General features: G+C 36.9%; 1 protein-coding gene across 7 annotated transcripts in view; it reads left to right on the top strand.

The window, feature by feature from the left end:
- The first annotated feature begins 8 nt into the window (after positions 1-8).
- The window catches only part of LOC123546468 (equilibrative nucleoside transporter 1-like), a 47,549-nt gene continuing 30,209 nt past the window's right edge, over positions 9-17,348 (top strand). For 2 of the 7 annotated variants that reach the window (XR_008372318.1, XM_045332741.2), the window contains exon 1: positions 6,642-6,791. The gene's annotated coding sequence lies outside the window, so the exon portion shown is untranslated. Of the gene's footprint in view, positions 152-6,641; positions 6,792-14,595; positions 14,745-14,770; positions 14,906-17,348 lie in introns of those variants that run through there. The other 5 variants (XM_045332740.2, XM_053550805.1, XM_045332747.2 and 2 more) reach the window with 5 other exon arrangements.

The raw sequence follows: 17,348 nt of genomic DNA, 5'->3' as shown, positions 1-17,348 counted from the left end.
AAAATAGTACCATGGCACCTCGTCCTTTAAGGGGAGGCCACTGTGCAGGAGATAATTAATCGGTCCTACGGAGTTTTACCCTTGACCTGAAGCGCGGAAAAACACGCTGTAAACGTCAACAAAGAAATTTCTATTTGCTTTATGTAGGCAGGTATATCTTTTTCATTGTTTATTAAACATTAATCCCAAAAATATATGAAAAACTTGTAGTAGTAGAACTTCCATAAACTGAGTTTACATGTGTAGCTATACTGTGTTTCACTAGATTTCGCGACGAGAGGAATGCCCGGAATAATTTAGCGCCATTTCGTTACACGCGAATTATCTATTATTTCGTTCGGTACTGGACGAAGCGTTACATTACCAAAGCATGGCATTTAAGGACAAAGCGAATCACATGAAATGGTGTGAAATTATTTGTATTGGGACGTCCCTGCTTGTGGTAAATCTATGTCAGTCACTATTATATACTCCTGGTTTAGCCCCCGGATAGACTATATATAAGGCAATTATGATGGATGTTGCAACATTCTCAGGTCCATTCTTATAGCCTGTCATACGAGTAGTCACAGTATAAACTCTACGGAATGAATCTAATCAAACTGATGATAGTTACTTGTAGTTACAAAAACACATTCATTCCGTAGAGTTGATACCATATTGCTTAAATCATTTCAAAATTTTTGTCTTTTTCCATTGTCTTATATATACTCCTGGTTTAGACCCCATAGCCACCATCATTGCTACATATATACTCCTAAACCGGGGGCTAAACCAGGAGTATATAATAGTGACTGAGATAGTGAAAATAAAGAGAAACGGAAATAGTTTAGGAGTCACTGTATCAACTCTACGGAATGAATGTGAGTAACTTATAAGGAGATGACAGTGATGTCCTTCATTCCATAGGAATAATCCCCTCGGGGTCTAAACCAGTAGATTGAAGTTCATTGTAAATATACTTTGTTATACCCAAGTGGAAACTGGCAGGTACTTGAAAATGCAACTCTCTGATTGGTCAGTAAGAACCCCTAATGTTCTGTGATGTCATGATAAAGTTATGAATAGGCTGTTGGCTAAAAGTAAAAAAATTCAGCTCAGATATGTTTATATGCTGTTACGGATCTCTGAGCTGAAAAAAATCTCGTATTGAAACCTAACCAGGAATCGTGCCAAAAGTCTGTCACACTATAATGTCATCTGATGAAATGCAATGGACTCTGTCACTCACCTTTTGCTTTAAAATATTTCTAATCAATTTTTCTTTTGATCTAGCATAAAATAAACCATGCAACATAATTTGAACACAAGCTATACACACAAGTTTCAGATTGGTACCCCTGCCTGCAATATTTTGTCCGCCATTGCAGTTGTCACCTGATCAGGGTACACTTCATTTTGAAAACCAATAGGCGATATAAAATCATTATTTATTGACCTTTTCTGAGAACTTAAACCTTCTAAGGTAGGTTTTTTATGAATTTTATTGAAAATGGTTATGATTAAATTAAATTAAATTTATAAATAGGTAAAATTTTGATCTTGATTTCCAAAAATAACCACATGCTCTGAACTGTTGCATGGCATCATCAGTTCCTCATGAGAGACTGTGCGAAAGGTTGCAGTTTGACACTGGTTAGTTAACCAAATTATAGTTTCGCCATAACTTAATGGATGCGAACATCAGAAAATAAAAACAGCGTCAGTTACAGTGTACGAAATTCAGATTTGAATCCACTAGCCTGTTCGGGCTACCAGATTGGAAATTTTCCAAGCCCGACACCAATTTCACTAGCCCGAACTTTAATACCTTGAAATACATATTTTTTGCACCATATAACATTTTGTTAAAATACAGACATCTCTATGCATGTTCGAAGAAAAGACATACAGTACATGTTTGCCATGTTTTTGAAAACTTTTAACTCTAAATACTCCAGTCCAGATCAGCATCGTCAGAGTCCAAAAGCATCGGACATGACACTCCTTGCCAAAACAAAATCTAAACTGTTACGCCCAATTTTTTAGGATCCGCCAATTACTGCAACTAGGACTGTTGACAATTTGCAAGATTTAATAACGAGTGCTGAATACACATTTACACACACACTGATACACATTTACACACACACTGATAGCATAATTTAAGCTCCGCCTACTGCAGGTACTTGTGAGATTTCGCGAGAAGTATGAAAGCTAATCAAATTATCCGTTACGCTAGAGGTGATTGTATTCAGCCAATTAGCGCGTGGTTACGTCTTTGACACTGTGTTTGATTGTCAATACGTGAGAGTGCAAAACCAACAATTATTCCATAAGCGTTTCTCAGTCTGGACGCAGTACTCGTTTAATTAGCATGGTTTTTTAAACAAATTAGGAAAATTCGGTAGCCTGGTCGGGCTTGTACCTGCGGAAAATCGGTAGCCCGAGCTGAAATTTGGTAGCCATGGGCTGTCGGACTACCGCAAATTTCGAACACTGCAGTTACGTTATGGTAACCAGAACTAATAGGCTGTCAGCCCCAGTTAGAATATAGGATGGGTCCAGAAAATATCCACCCCTATGTGGAAGCATTTTTTTTTAATCCCCTGCCACAAGTGGTGGGGAGTTAATCGAGTTATAGGGATGGTCTCCCTCCGTCCTTCCGTCTGTCTGTCCGTAAAACTTTCGTGTCTGCTCCATATCTCTTTAACCCCTTGAAGGATTTTCATGAATCTTTGGTCAAATGATTACCTCATCAAGACAATGTGCAGAACCCATGAGTCAGCTCAAGGTCAAGGTCACAACTCGAGGTCAAAGGTTTAAGCCTTTCATTTTGTGTCCGCTCTATATCTCCTAAACCCCTTGAAGGAATTTTATAAATCTTTGGTCAAATGATTTCCTCATCAAGACAATGTGCAGAACCTATGACAGGGTTTTCCCTGACGCACAAATCCTGCGTCATAGTCGCACTTTCCTGACAATGACGACGTCGGCAGCAAGTGCAGTAGGACCCAGCGGTTCAGATCACCTGTTTCTACTCTAACACTGCCTGGTAAAAGTACTAAAACCTATTTTAGCACATACATAAATAAAAAGTCAAACATCAGCTATTTTTATCATTTTAATCAGTGACAAATATGAGGAAACATTTCAGCCTGTATAATCACTAGTATACCTAATTCTCGATATTCCGTGGTTTCTCGTTCATTCCGTGGCTCTCAAAATTACACTTGTGCTGCTGCTGCGCATGCCCGAACTTCATGCAAGTTTCTCAGAAAAGTAAACAAAGATTTGTGAGCATCCAAAAATGCGCAATAAACAGGTTAGTATAGCTTATTTACTTAAAAATACGGAAATTTTGAAAAAAAAACTTTTCAGTGCTAAGGAAAAAGATGGTGGCATACAAAAACCTTTATTAAAATACAAACTTGCAAACCCATTGTGACAAAATTGTAGCAACACATTAAGCAGTCCCCTAACTAAATACTGAGCAGTGTAATTTGTCAAGGTACCCTTCACCATAGCGACTATCAATTAGCCAATCAGAGCCACGGATTCAACGAGAAACTGCCAGCTGATCCAGACCAATGTAGGTCAACATACAGGAAGTGAGATTTTTCATTTATGTCATATCTTGTTGATTTTTATGCCCCCGAAGGGAGGCATATAGTTTTTGAACTGTCTGTCAGTCTGTCGGTCTGTCGGTCTGTCCGCAATTTTCGTGTCCGGTCCATATCTTTGTCATCGATGGATGGATTTTCAAATAACTTGGCATGAATGTGTACCACAGTAAGACGACGTGTCGCGCGCAAGACCCAGGTCCGTAGCTCAAAGGTCAAGGTCACACTTAGACGTTAAAGGATAGTGCATTGATGGGCGTGTCCGGTCCATATCCTTGTCATTCATGCATGGATTTTAAAATAACTATGCATGAATGTGTACCACAGTAAGACGATGTGTCGCGCGCAAGACCCAGGTCCGTAGCTCAAAGGTCAAGGTCACACTTAGACGTTAAAGGATAGTGCATTGATGGGCGTGTCCGGCCCATATCTTTGTCATCGATGGATGGATTTTCAAATAACTTGGCATGAATGTGTACCACAGTAAGTCGACGTGTCACCCGTAAGACCCAGGTCCGTAGCTCAAAGGTCAAGGTCACACTTAGACGTTAAAGGTCATTTTTCATGATAGTGCATTGATGGGCATGTCCGGTCCATATCTTTGTCATTCATGCATGGATTTTAAAATAACTATGCATGAATGTGTGACACAGTAAGACGACATGTCGCACGCAAGACCCAGGTCCGTAGGTCAAAGGTCCTAAACTCTAACATCGGCCATAACTATTCATTCAAAGTGCCATCGGGGGCATGTGTCATCCTATGGAGACAGCTCTTGTTTGACTTGGCATGGTTATATTGAAACTGACAGGTTGCAGCTACTTATGGTTAAAAAACAACATGTGTATACCTAACATCAAATGCGCATGCACAATTTTGGCAATTAAGAGCCACGGAATTACGAGAACACAGCATATACATAAGTAAAACAAAGTTTTATTCAAAATACTAAAAGTATATCTGTATGACCCCCAAAATTTGGAAATGACCCCCAGATTTGAAACACTGGGGGTCACAATGACCCTCACTTTCAAAAGTCAAGGGAAAACACTGCTATGAGTCAGCTATGCTGACTCAAAGTCAAGGTCACAACTTAGGGTGAAGGTTTGAGCCTTCCATTTTGTGTCCGCTCTGTCTCTCCTAAACCCCTTGAAGGATTTTCATCAAACTTAGGTCAGATGATCAAGGCGATGTCACATTGTGCAGAACTTATGAGTCAGCCATGCAAGCTGAAGGTCAAGGTTACAACTTAAGGCCAAAGGTTTTAGCCTTCCATTTCATTTCCACTCTATATCTCCTAAACCCCTTGAAGGAATTGTATAAAATTGACCAATTGGGTCAAATGATCACCTCATCAAATCGATGTGCAGAACTTATGAGTCAGCCATGCTGGCTCAAGGTCAAGGTCACAACTTAGGGTCAAAGGTTTGAGCCTTCCATTTTGTGTCCACTCTGTATCTCCTCAGCCCCTTAAAGATTTTCATCAAACTTGGGTCAAATGATCACCTCATCAAGAACTCATAAGTCAGCCATGTCAACACAAGGTCAAGGTCACAACTCAAGGTCAAAGGTTTGAGCTCTGTATCTCATAAACCCCTTGTAGGATTTTCATGAAACTTGGGTCAAATGATCACCTCGTCAAGACGTTGTGCAGAATTCGTGAGTCAGCCATGTCTGTTCAAGGTCACAGGTAAAGGTCAAAACTTTACCAGCATTTTTAATTTCACCAAAATATTCGGCGAAATTCGGCCCCATTCCCCCCACAGAAATAGTATGTTTGTTTCCCCTCCGGATGCTTAAAATTTCCCTCCGAAAAAAAAAAAGAAATGTCAATCAATAAAATCATAATTCACTTGTTTATGTTATCAATTTTTATCTTGATGATTCCTATTTAAAGTTTAAAACTGGGTCATATGGGGTCAAAAAATAGGTCACCTGGTCAGATCAAAGGAAAAGCTTGTTAACACATTAGAGGCCATATTTATGACCCTATCTTCATGAAACTTTGTAAGAATGTTTATCTTGATGATTCCTAGGCCAGATTCGAAACTTGATCATGTAGGATTAAAAACTAGGTCACCACTCAAATCAAAGGAAAAGCTTGTTATATTAAACACCAGTGGCTACATTTATGACCCTTTCTTCATAAAACTTGGTCAGAATGTTTATCTTATTAATGATCCCTAGGCTAAGTTCGAATCTGGGTCATATGGGGTCAAAAACTAGGTCACCTGCTCAAATCAAAGGAAAGGCTTGTTAACACTCTAGAGGTCACATTTATTACCTATTTAACAGGTGAGCAATATAGAGTCATCATAACACTCTTGTTTAGTTTATGAAGAAATGCACTGGTAAACCAACTTACTTTGTGACATAAGCTTTTTTTTTTTTATAAATGACAATATGTAACTTCTTTTTAGCAGTGTTATAGGAGAGGCAAGTAGCTTTGGGGGCAAACTTCAAGTGTAATTTTGTGTTTGTAATGTACAGTACTAATACTATGAATATATGTATATATTTATATCACAGCCATACCTAATATATCAGAGATTTAGGGAAAATCCATTTTACATGTTGCTTTGACTTTGTAAATATTTTGCAGTGTTTATACAGTTAGTAAAATTATGATTATGTATATTTATAAATTAAGGAAGAACCACGCTATGTTATTTCATAAACAGGAAGGCACAGTGACATTCAATTTATACAGTCCTTAATGTATTCAGTTAAATTTCCTTAATTTAAAAAGTCATAGTTCTGTAGGTACAATATGCCACTGAGAATATAATCTGTTGTAATTCATCATTTATTATCCATTTTAATAATTACTGTCATATGCAACAAAAATACGTTGTATTCAATGTATAAAGGATTATTAATTTTGTTTTGAAGTACATGTTGTATTAATTGATCAATTGTAATGTGCAAGGGACACACATGGATCACACATGATAGTGGTATTTTGTAATAACCCTTGAATATGATGCAAGCTGTTTCCAGTGTTTCTCCACCTACACTGCCAGAATAACCTATAATCAATATCAGATTCTCTTGTCAACAACAACAGGCTGCCCCATTGGGAAATAATATGGATGAAACTGTATATGCCAATATATTGTGTGGTCATTTAAAAAAAAGTTGGAAAAAATGATAAGTTATTAACCATTTATATTTGGATTTGAAATTTAGGTTTGTTATTTGTTAAACTTTTTACAGTACATTGTATGTTAGTGGAAGTAAAAGTCAGGTATATTAAGTATAGAATATTTATAAGATTCATTCACTGGTTGTAGATTGGAATATCCGGCCTGAGGGTAATTGTTTAGGCATAATCAGTCTGTACCTACAGCTAGTGATAGAATCTTCCTCTTGCATATTCAACAAACATCAGTAACAATAAAATCAAAATAATGACCTTCTTCATAGCACTTTTTTCTTATAGTAGCATATTTACCAGTGGGGGAAAACAGCGCCCCATAAATAGGAAAGACGTGACGATTTAAAGACAAATACTGATCTTAGTTCCCGTTTTGTTTTATCGTTTGTGTCATAACGTTATGTAATTTTCTGAAAGTAATGTTTTTTGAATTGAGAAATATTTTTTAAGGAACAAAGAGGAACTATTAAGGTATAAAAATATGAATACTGCATATTTTTGCCTCGGATGCAGTTCTTTATGTGTCATTTATAACCCGGAATTTTCCAACTGTAAACCCCAGTCTGGTATGCAAGAAAGTACATTGTAAACAGTTTACTTTCTGAATTTATATTATTATTATTATTATTATACCAGATTTACATAACGCTCTTTTCATAAAGGCAAAGGATAAATTGTAAGATTGTCGGGTAGTTTTGTTCTTACACAATACATTTCTTTTAAAGGCACACTGTTGTTCTCTCTGTTAGCATGTTGGGTTTTTAGCTTGTCTGATTTTCGAAAAAAATCTATGAGGTATTGTCATCACTTGATCGTCGGTGTCCACGTTTGTTAATTTTTTTGTTTAGGTCAACCATTTCTCAAAAACTGTAAGAGCTACAGCTTTGAAACTTTGCACACTTGTTTATCATCATTAGGTGACTGTGTAGGCCAATAACCATAACTCAGATATGCATTATGTCAAAATTATGGCCCTTTATGTTTTTAGAAAATTTGAGTTTCTTGGTTAAAATGTTTGTTTAGGTCCACCTTTTTATCAAAAACTATTAAGAGCTACAGCTTTGAAACTTTGTACACTTGTTTATCATCATAGGTGACTGTGTAGGCCAAGAACCATTACTGTGATGAGCATTTTATCAGAATTATGGCCTTTTTTGTACTTACAAAATTTGAGTTTCTTGGTTGAAATTTTTGTTTAGGTCCACTTTTTCTCAGAAACTATAAAAGCTACACTTGTTAATCATTATTAGATGACTAGGTAGACCAAGAACCATAACTCTGATATGCATTTTGTCAGAATTATGGCCCTTTTTGTACTTAGAAATTCTGAAATATAACTCTTTCCTTTCATACTGTCCAGCACTTGCAGACGAGCGATGGCACCTGTAGGTGATGCTCTTGTTACAAGTTGCATTAGTACGCCATTTGAAAGACTGAAACTTCTTTACGATTCAAGTCCGCCCGCTTAGCTCAATAGGGATTAGGGAGAGCGCAGATCTACGGATCTAGGGGTTGTGAGTCCGATCCCTGGGCAGGGCGTATGTTCTCCGTGACGATTTGATGAAAGACATTGTGTCTGAAATCATTCGTCCTCCACCTCTGATCCATGTGGGGAAGTTGGCAGTTACTTGTGGAGAACAGGTTTGTATTAGTACAGAATCCAGGAACACTGGTTAGGTAAACTGTCTGCCGTTACATAACTGAAATACTGTTGAAAGACGGCGTTAAACCAAAAACAAACAAAAATCTTTATGATGCAGTGGTTTCTTTTGAGAGGTTTATTGACTAAAAATCTCGTCATGTTTGAAAGAAAATTTTTTTAGAGAGTAAAAACCTTCAGCCTAGGAAACTTAAATCAAAGCGCTCAAAGCGCTGATGGTGGCTGCTAATCAATGTTTAAAATATTACAAAGAAAGCGACAACTGAGGAATTGTTAATATTAGGGCTGTCATCGATAGAAACGATATCGATGTATCAACGATATTTTTTTGTCGATCGATTATCGATTCCCATTTTCAAAAATCGATTTTTGACAGAGAGAAAAAAACTACCCAAATAAACACTCAGACCCTAAAAAACAACTAAAGTTCACAAAGTTGTAAATTTGGATAAATGCAAAAAAAGGAGTGAAGGCAAAATAAAAATGAAGGATGTTATTCATTTTTATGTATTTCTTTTATTTCATAAATACAAATACATGTACAACACAATCAAACAGAAATATGGAAAGTAGGCAATAAAACTACAAATAGCATTTACAGGAAGGTTTATAGTATGCATATGAACAAATAGCTCGTTAATCTAACTTAGTAATCAATATATCGATGTATCGTCGATATTTGTCTTCTGATATATCGGTATCGCCGATACGCCTAAGACCCCATCAATGACAGCCCTAGTTAATATAAACCATAAGAACTTTTTTTTTGCATTTTTTTTTAATATTCGGCTTTGGTTTCAAAATTAATCCTTTTTCACTGCCAGTCATTGTTAACATACACACTGATTCAGTCTTTAACGAATAGTTTTGATCCTTTTTGATTATTTGTGACGAAAACTACAACATAAATTACATCGAAGATGTTTTACTATGAATAAATAGTATAAGCTTTTTCTCCAAATCATTCAGCTTTTAAGATTTCTTTTTAAAGCTTTTGGGCAGTGTCTGTCATGAATTATTATATACACACTGATTTAGTCCGTATCAGATAGCTGTGGTTTTCATGAGACTTTTGTGAAAGAAAACAACACAAACAAGCACCACAAATGCATCTCAGAATGTCAGCTCTGCAGCCAGTGTATTTTAGAGGTGCATTAATTATCACTCCATCTGTTATACTCAAAAGTTCGCTAGACATGACAGCAGGCTTCGCAAAAATGCTGGACATTAAGTCAGACAAATTTTCTTTAGCCAGACCGAGAAAAAAGTCGTAAAATATGTAACTGGCTAAACGAAACCGTTTTAATTTTTATACATATATTTGTATCAATCCAGATATATTGAGACACACCATGAGAAAACCAACATAGTGCGTTTGCGACTAGCATGGATCCAGACCAGCTTGTGCATCCGCGCAATCTGGTCAGAATCCATGCTGTTAGCTTTCAAAGCCTATTACAACTAGAGAAACCGTCAGCGAACAGCAAGGATCCGCAGTTTGATCTGGGTTCATGCTGGTCACAAATGCACTATGTTGTTTTTCTCATGGTGCGACTCGAATGAATATAGCTGAAGTGAGCAGAATCTGTCTTGAAACAATTCAATTTTTAAGTTGGTCAAATCTGTTATCCGACGACTTGCAGTCTGACAGATTGCCGTTTCAAAAAGGCGAGTATTAGTATCATCGCTGCGCCCACTTTCACGGGCTTACAAGTTGATGAAATCGTGATACAGTAGCACAACTTAGTCAAAGCGAGTTTGCAACATTTGTCACCTTGGGCGACCTGTGGGTTTCCACGTTGATAATTCGTGTTTTGTCAGACGAAATTGTACCGGAATACTCTATGCATACATATAGTATCTTATATTGTACATTTGCTGAAGGAAGATTATCCGTGAGGGAATATTATTTAGAAAACATACATGTCTTTGATTCTCATGGCAGGTCACACTGCAAACAATATCGAATGAATTTTAACTGAACGTTCTTTTATTTTTGTTCACTCTCGTATTGCTAAGCATGTTTTAGTATATTTTGTTCTTGATATAACGATGTACATGTTCAAGTTATATCAATAATTACTGTCCTGTTCATAAAGCATCTCACTAAATTTGCGCTAATTAGTGTTAATTGGCAGTACCAACGCCTGAGGAAATCCATATCACTGCTGATTATCGATTTTCTATAAATAGCCTAATTAACATGTGTTCATATTTTTGCGTGTTTGAAACGAAAACGAGACAATGCAGTCGAAAATTCAGTAACATTCTTAGATCACTAGGGTTGCATTAATATCATATCTTACAATTTGATAGCTATGACGAACATTTAAGTTTGTTCTGACATATTTGAAAAGTGTTACAACTTGTTGGAAAAGCTATCTGAGGTACAAACTGGTATTGTCTATGGACCGGAAATGTTTGGAAACTTTTCTGTTGAAATTCCGTTTCTATTTTTAGCGGATTATTGCTAGCAGAAGTAATCGTTCTTTATCAAATAAAGCCTTAAATTTCGGGAGTTATACATGTGACACTGCTGTTAGGAAACATTTTTGAATTGTCAGTCTGGATTCCCAGGCTAGGTTTCTATATATACAAGCTGCCTTTTCTACGTTATAAGCTACATGACAGCCCGCCCGCTTAGCTCAGTAGGTAAGAGCGTTGGTCTACGGACCTCGGGGTCGCGAGTTCGATCCTCGGGCGGGGCGTATGTTCTCCGTGACTATTTGATAAACGACATTGTGTCTGAAATCATTAGTCCTCCACCTCTGATAATTCATGTGGGGAAGTTGGCAGTTACTTGCGGAGAATAGGTTTGTACTGGTACAGAATCCAGGAACACGGTTAGGTTAACTGCCCGCCGTTATATGACTGAAATACTGTTGAAAAACGGCGTTAAACCCAAAACAAACAAACAAAAGCTACATGACCTCTGTGGCAGTACTATGCAATAGCTAATCAATATCATCGCTCCAGTTCAGGTGACATGAGGTCATCATTTATTCACGTGACCATAAATTTGCATATTTGTATTCATACACATGGTTGTTTTAATTAAAACCTTGACTTCAGTTTGTATTGATTTTAGTCGCCGAATTTACATCAAAAATGGTATTAAGGCATATATTGTAGCTTTGCATATTCTGCACGTTGTGTAGATAATTGTTTACCTGGAAAGCTTGGAACTATTTTTGGTTGTGTTGTTAGGCTGGTCTTAAGAACTGACAAGATTTCTCAAACTGAGTATTCTTTTTGACACTGGTGGCAGCAGCCACCAAAAACGACTTTTGAAGAGATATACATGTATTGTTTATTAGCTCACCTGTCACAAAGTGACAAGGTGAGCTTTTGTGATCGCGCGGTGTCCGTCGTCCGTCGTGCGTCCGTGCGTCCGTAAACTTTTGCTTGTGACCACTCTAGAGGTCACATTTTTCATGGGATCTTTATGAAAGTTGCTCAGAATGTTCATCTTGATGATATCTAGGTCAAGTTCGAAACTGGGTCACGTGCCATCAAAAACTAGGTCAGTAGGTCTAAAAATAGAAAAACCTTGTGACCTCTCTAGAGGCCATATATTTCATAAGATCTTCATGAAAATTGGTCAGAATGTTCACCTTGATGATATCTAGGTCAAGTTCGAAACTGGGTCACGTGGGTTCAAAAAACTAGGTCAGTAGGTCTAAAAATAGAAAAACCTTGTGACCTCTCTAGAGGCCATATTTTTCATGAGATCTTCATGAATATTGGTCAGAATGTTTACCTTGATGATATCTAGGTCAAGTTCGAAACTGGGTCACGTAGGGTCAAAAACTAGGTCATTAGGTCTAAAAATAGAAAAACCTTGTGACCTCTCTAGAGGCCATATTTCTCAATGGATCTTCATGAAAATTGGTCAGAATGTTCACCTTGATGATATCTAGGTCAAGTTCGAAACTGGGTCACATGGGGTTAAAAACTAGGTCAGTAGATCTAAAAATAGAAAAACCTTGTGACCTCTCTAGAGGCCATATTTTTCATGAGATCTTCATGAATATTGGTCAGAATGTTCACCTTGATGATATCTAGGTCAAGTTCGAAACTGGGTCATGTGGGGTCAAAAACTAGGTCAGTAGGTCTAAAAATAGAAAAATCTTGTGACCTCTCTAGAGGCCATATTTATCAATGGATCTTCATGAAAATTGGTGAGAATGTTCACCTTGATGATATCTAGGTCAAGTTTGAAACTGGGTCACGTGCGGTCAAAAACTAGGTCAGTAGATCTAAAAATAGGAAAACCTTGTGACCTCTCTAGAGGCGATATTTTTCAATGGATCTTCATGAAAATTGGTCAGAGTGTTTACCTTGAAGATATCTAGGTCAAGTTCGAAACTGGGTCACGTGGGGTTAAAAACTAGGTCAGTAGATCTAAAAATAGAAAAACCTTGTGACCTCTCTAGAGGCCATATATTTCATAAGATCTTCATGAAAATTGGTCAGAATGTTCACCTTGATGATATCTAGGTCAAGTTCGAAACTGGGTCACGTGGGTTCAAAAACTAGGTCAGTAGGTCTAAAAATAGAAAAACCTTGTGACCTCTCTAGAGGCCATATTTTTCATGAGATCTTCATGAATATTGGTCAGAATGTTTACCTTGATGATATCTAGGTCAAGTTCGAAACTGGGTCACGTAGGGTCAAAAACTAGGTCATTAGGTCTAAAAATAGAAAAACCTTGTGACCTCTCTAGAGGCCATATTTCTCAATGGATCTTCATGAAAATTGGTCAGAATGTTCACCTTGATGATATCTAGGTCAAGTTCGAAACTGGGTCACGTTGGGGTTTAAAAACTAGGTCAGTAGATCTAAAAATAGAAAAACCTTGTGACCTCTCTAGAGGCCATATTTTTCATGAGATCTTCATGAATATTGGTCAGAATGTTCACCTTGATGATATCTAGATCAAGTTCGAAACTGGGTCATGTGGGGTTAAAAACTAGGTCAGTAGTTCTAAAATAGAAAAACCTTGTGACCTCTCTAGAGGCCATATTTATCAATGGATCTTCATGAAAATTGGTCAGAATGTTCATCTTGATGATATCTAGGTCAAGTTTGAAACTGGGTCACGTGCGGTCAAAAACTAGGTCAGTAGATCTAAAAATAGGAAAACCTTGTGACCTCTCTAGAGGCGATATTTTTCAATGGATCTTCATGAAAATTGGTCAGTGTTTACCTTGAAGATATCTAGGTCAAGTTCGAAACTGGGTCACGTGGGGTTAAAAACTAGGTCAGTAGGTCTAAAAATAGAAAAAACCTTGTGACCTCTCTAGAGGCCATATTTCTCAACGGATCTTCATGAAAATTGGTGAGAATGTTCAGCTTGATGATATCTAGATCAGGTTTGTAACTGGGTCATGTGCGGTCAAAAACTAGGTCAGTAGGTCGAAAAATAGAAAAACCTTGTGACCTCTCTAGAGGCCATATTTTTCACGAGATCTTCATGAAAATTGGTGAGAATGTTCACCTTGATGATATCTAGATCAAGTTTAAAAGTGGGTCACGTGCCTTCAAAAACTAGGCCATTAGGTCAAATAATAGAAAAACCTTGTGACCTCTCTAGAGGCCATATTTTTCAATGGATCTTCATGAAAATTGGTCAGAATTTTTTATCTTGATGATATCTAGGTCACATGTGCTCAAAAACTAGGTCACTATGTCAAATAATAGAAATAATGACGTCATACTCAGTTCAACACTGGGTCATGTGGGGATAGGTGAGCGATTCAGGACCATCATGGTCCTCTTGTTACACACTAGTTGTTTCACACACATTTTATGATGGAGGAGGGGTTGTATTGGAAATGTTGAATATTCAATACTTGTAGCAAAAACTGGGTTATTTGCTTTTGTTGACAAACAATACCCACCAATATCATGATAAAGGTCATACCAGCAAATGATATTACCTTTATATACAATACTTACAAAAAAATGATTTTTGCATAAATATGCAATCGCTGTTATTGGAGCATAAGGGGATAATATCAAATGAATGAGTTTCATCTGTAGCATTTATAAGTCTAGATATTGGTTATTGGGTCAGCTCAATGGCAGTGAAAATTATTAACCTATTAATGGTCAGTGTAACATAAAACTAATAAGGGATTGTTATCTGGTGTGAATCTATGATATAACCATCTGTAGGACTGTATATCAACCAATATCTACCAATATATATCATATGCTTAACTTCCATTTGATAATGTTAGATAACAAACTGTATTAGCTTGAATGTTGAATGGGCATTAAATAGTTGGAGTCACCTCCTAGAGGATTTAAGATAACTGTTGTAAGTATTATGAATTAGTGTTTGCTCTACAGTGAAAGTTCAATATTTTGAACTACCATAGTGTTTGTACTGCTGGGAAAGTGAATGTTATATCAATATAGGACTGAATTTTAAAGTGCATCATTTCATTCAGTAAGTTCTGGACTGATTTTGTGTTGCAGGTGAGCTCTTAGTAATTGGGTAGATGGTCATCATCATTGTTTTCTTTATTAATATTTTTACCATCAGTAAACAAGGTTTGAATGTGCTGTGTAGGGATCACTTTTGTCCTGCCCTGTCCAGTCCATCTTGGAATAGTCTCATTTGAATGTCTCAGGAACTGACAGCTATCAGGTTCTTGAGACAAGTTAACATACCAGGTCCCATAAATCTGATTTTTCTTTTGATAAAATTATTTCCCTTTTTTGCTGTTAGAAAATTGCCACTCCTGTTCAGAATAGTTTTCCTGTATTTCTTGAACCAATACAGAAAATGTTTTGACACTTTATAAGGCTTCAAGAACCATAAGACAAGTTTACATACCAAGTCTGATAACTCTTGACTTTTCTTTTGACAAAATGATTTCCCTTTTGCACTTGTAAGATGATGTCCCAGAAAGACATTGCTTTCAATATTTTTAATATATATGCATGTATTGGATTGCTACTTCACACAAACATTTTGAATCATAATGCAATTTTTATCTCAGCCTTTCTTGACAAAGTTATTGTCCGTAGCAAAATTGTTTTTTCCTCAAATTTGACAGTATTGCATCAACCACTAAAATTATAAACCATGGAGACATAAGCCCCATAAGTTGTTTTATGTACATTGTTTCCCTTTTCATTTAGCTTTGAACTTTTAATAGGACAATTACTTGAAATCCACACAAGTGAATTTAATGTTGTAAAATTTTCATATTTTAAACATTTGACAATAGAAAATAAAAGTATAAATGACAGTAACGTAAACTTGGTACACTGCTTGACTATAGAGTTTTCTCCCTTTTGTGCCCCCCTCTCAACATACCCAGATGGGCCATTTGGATTTACCCTTGGTTGATGTGTCAGTCTCTGTGTATCAGTGTATATCCTAACTTCTGAGGCAAATATCTCAGAAGTGTTTTTCAGAATGTGAAGTTGTGCACCTTGGGTATTGTTTTGAATTTCACCCAGCCAGGCCATCTCTAGTTAGTTGCATAGTTGCATGTATCTCAAAAAAGTATTTGAGCCGTGCCATGGGAAAACAAACATAGTGGCTTTACGATCCATGCTGTTCGCTAATCCATGCTGTTTGCTAACAGTTTCTGGTCAGGATCCATGCTGTTTGCTAACAGTTTCTCTAATTGCAGTAGGCTTTAAAAGCGAACAGCATGGATCCTGACCAGACTGCGCGGATGCGCAGGCTGGTCTGGATCCATGCTGGTCGCAAAGCCACTATGTTGGTTTTCTCATGGCACGGCTCATTTGACCTGGAGTCAAAGAACCTAAAAGGAATAATATCCACTGTCTCTTCACTGAGACAGGTTGCGGATTCGCTAGGTGTCCAGTCCTGTTACTGAAAGGGTCATTATAGCTGTAGCTAGGCCATTAAAGCAGGAACGTGGGTATCTGTATCATACATTGTAGCTGTTTGTAGACTTTATACCCAGCAAACAATTCTTCATTCAGGTACTGTCATGAAACAGTGATTAATTTATGTTTTACACAGTGGACAGAAAGGTCAGGTTACTTAAACTATTTTTATGGACATTCCTTACACCTGAAGGCCAAACATAGTATACATGTATGTTAACATAATATACATGTATGTAAATTGACAATGTTACAAGAAGGCAAATAAACATTGGTTGTGACCTTCATGTCCCACCTGCACAAGCAGATGTTACAGTTTTAATATAAAACATTTAGGTAGTGTCAGAAAGTGCATATTGACTTTTGTGGCAATTGTAACACATCTGTTTGTACTAACTTCTAGTGAACATATTTATATTTCAACTATTCAAGAACTAATACAACTAATTTGACTGTTGACTTTAAGCTTGCATAACAAGTATATGGAGAGCTGTTCTACACGACCTGGCATCCACATTGGCATAGGTTCCACATCCACACTTCGGTTAAAGTTTTGATGGTGTTGATGGATTTGCTTCAGACTTGAAATATTTATTTCTCATCATCACCACATCATATGACACAAGGGACATAACTCCCGCACCAATATGTCTTGAATTATCCCCCATTTTTACTTAGAATTTAAGGTTAAAGTTTTGATGCACTATCGCTTTACCTCTGTCATTATTAAGGCTCCCACGTTTACAGATTTTTGTAAATGTTTACACAATCTTTCAAACATGAAACGATACCGTTTAAATGGCAATCAATTATCTCGGGATATTGTCTTCAGTCATGACTCGGCTAGCTTTTTCGGCCCATAATCGTAAATGCATTAATTTCTCAATTTAAACAGGAAAAAATATCATAAATTCATGGTAATTTTTGGTAACATTTTTAGCTCATCTGTTTTTTTGAAGAATAAAAAATGATGAGTTATTGTCATCACTTGATCGTCGTCCGCGTCTGCGTCGGCATTGCCTAGTTAAGTTTTATGTTTAGGTCAGCTTTT

Source organism: Mercenaria mercenaria, chromosome 9, assembly GCF_021730395.1.
Source record: "Mercenaria mercenaria strain notata chromosome 9, MADL_Memer_1, whole genome shotgun sequence".
NCBI lineage: Eukaryota > Metazoa > Mollusca > Bivalvia > Venerida > Veneridae > Mercenaria > Mercenaria mercenaria.
Note: the sequence above shows the minus strand (reverse complement) of the source record. Positions and strands in the feature narration are given on the sequence as shown.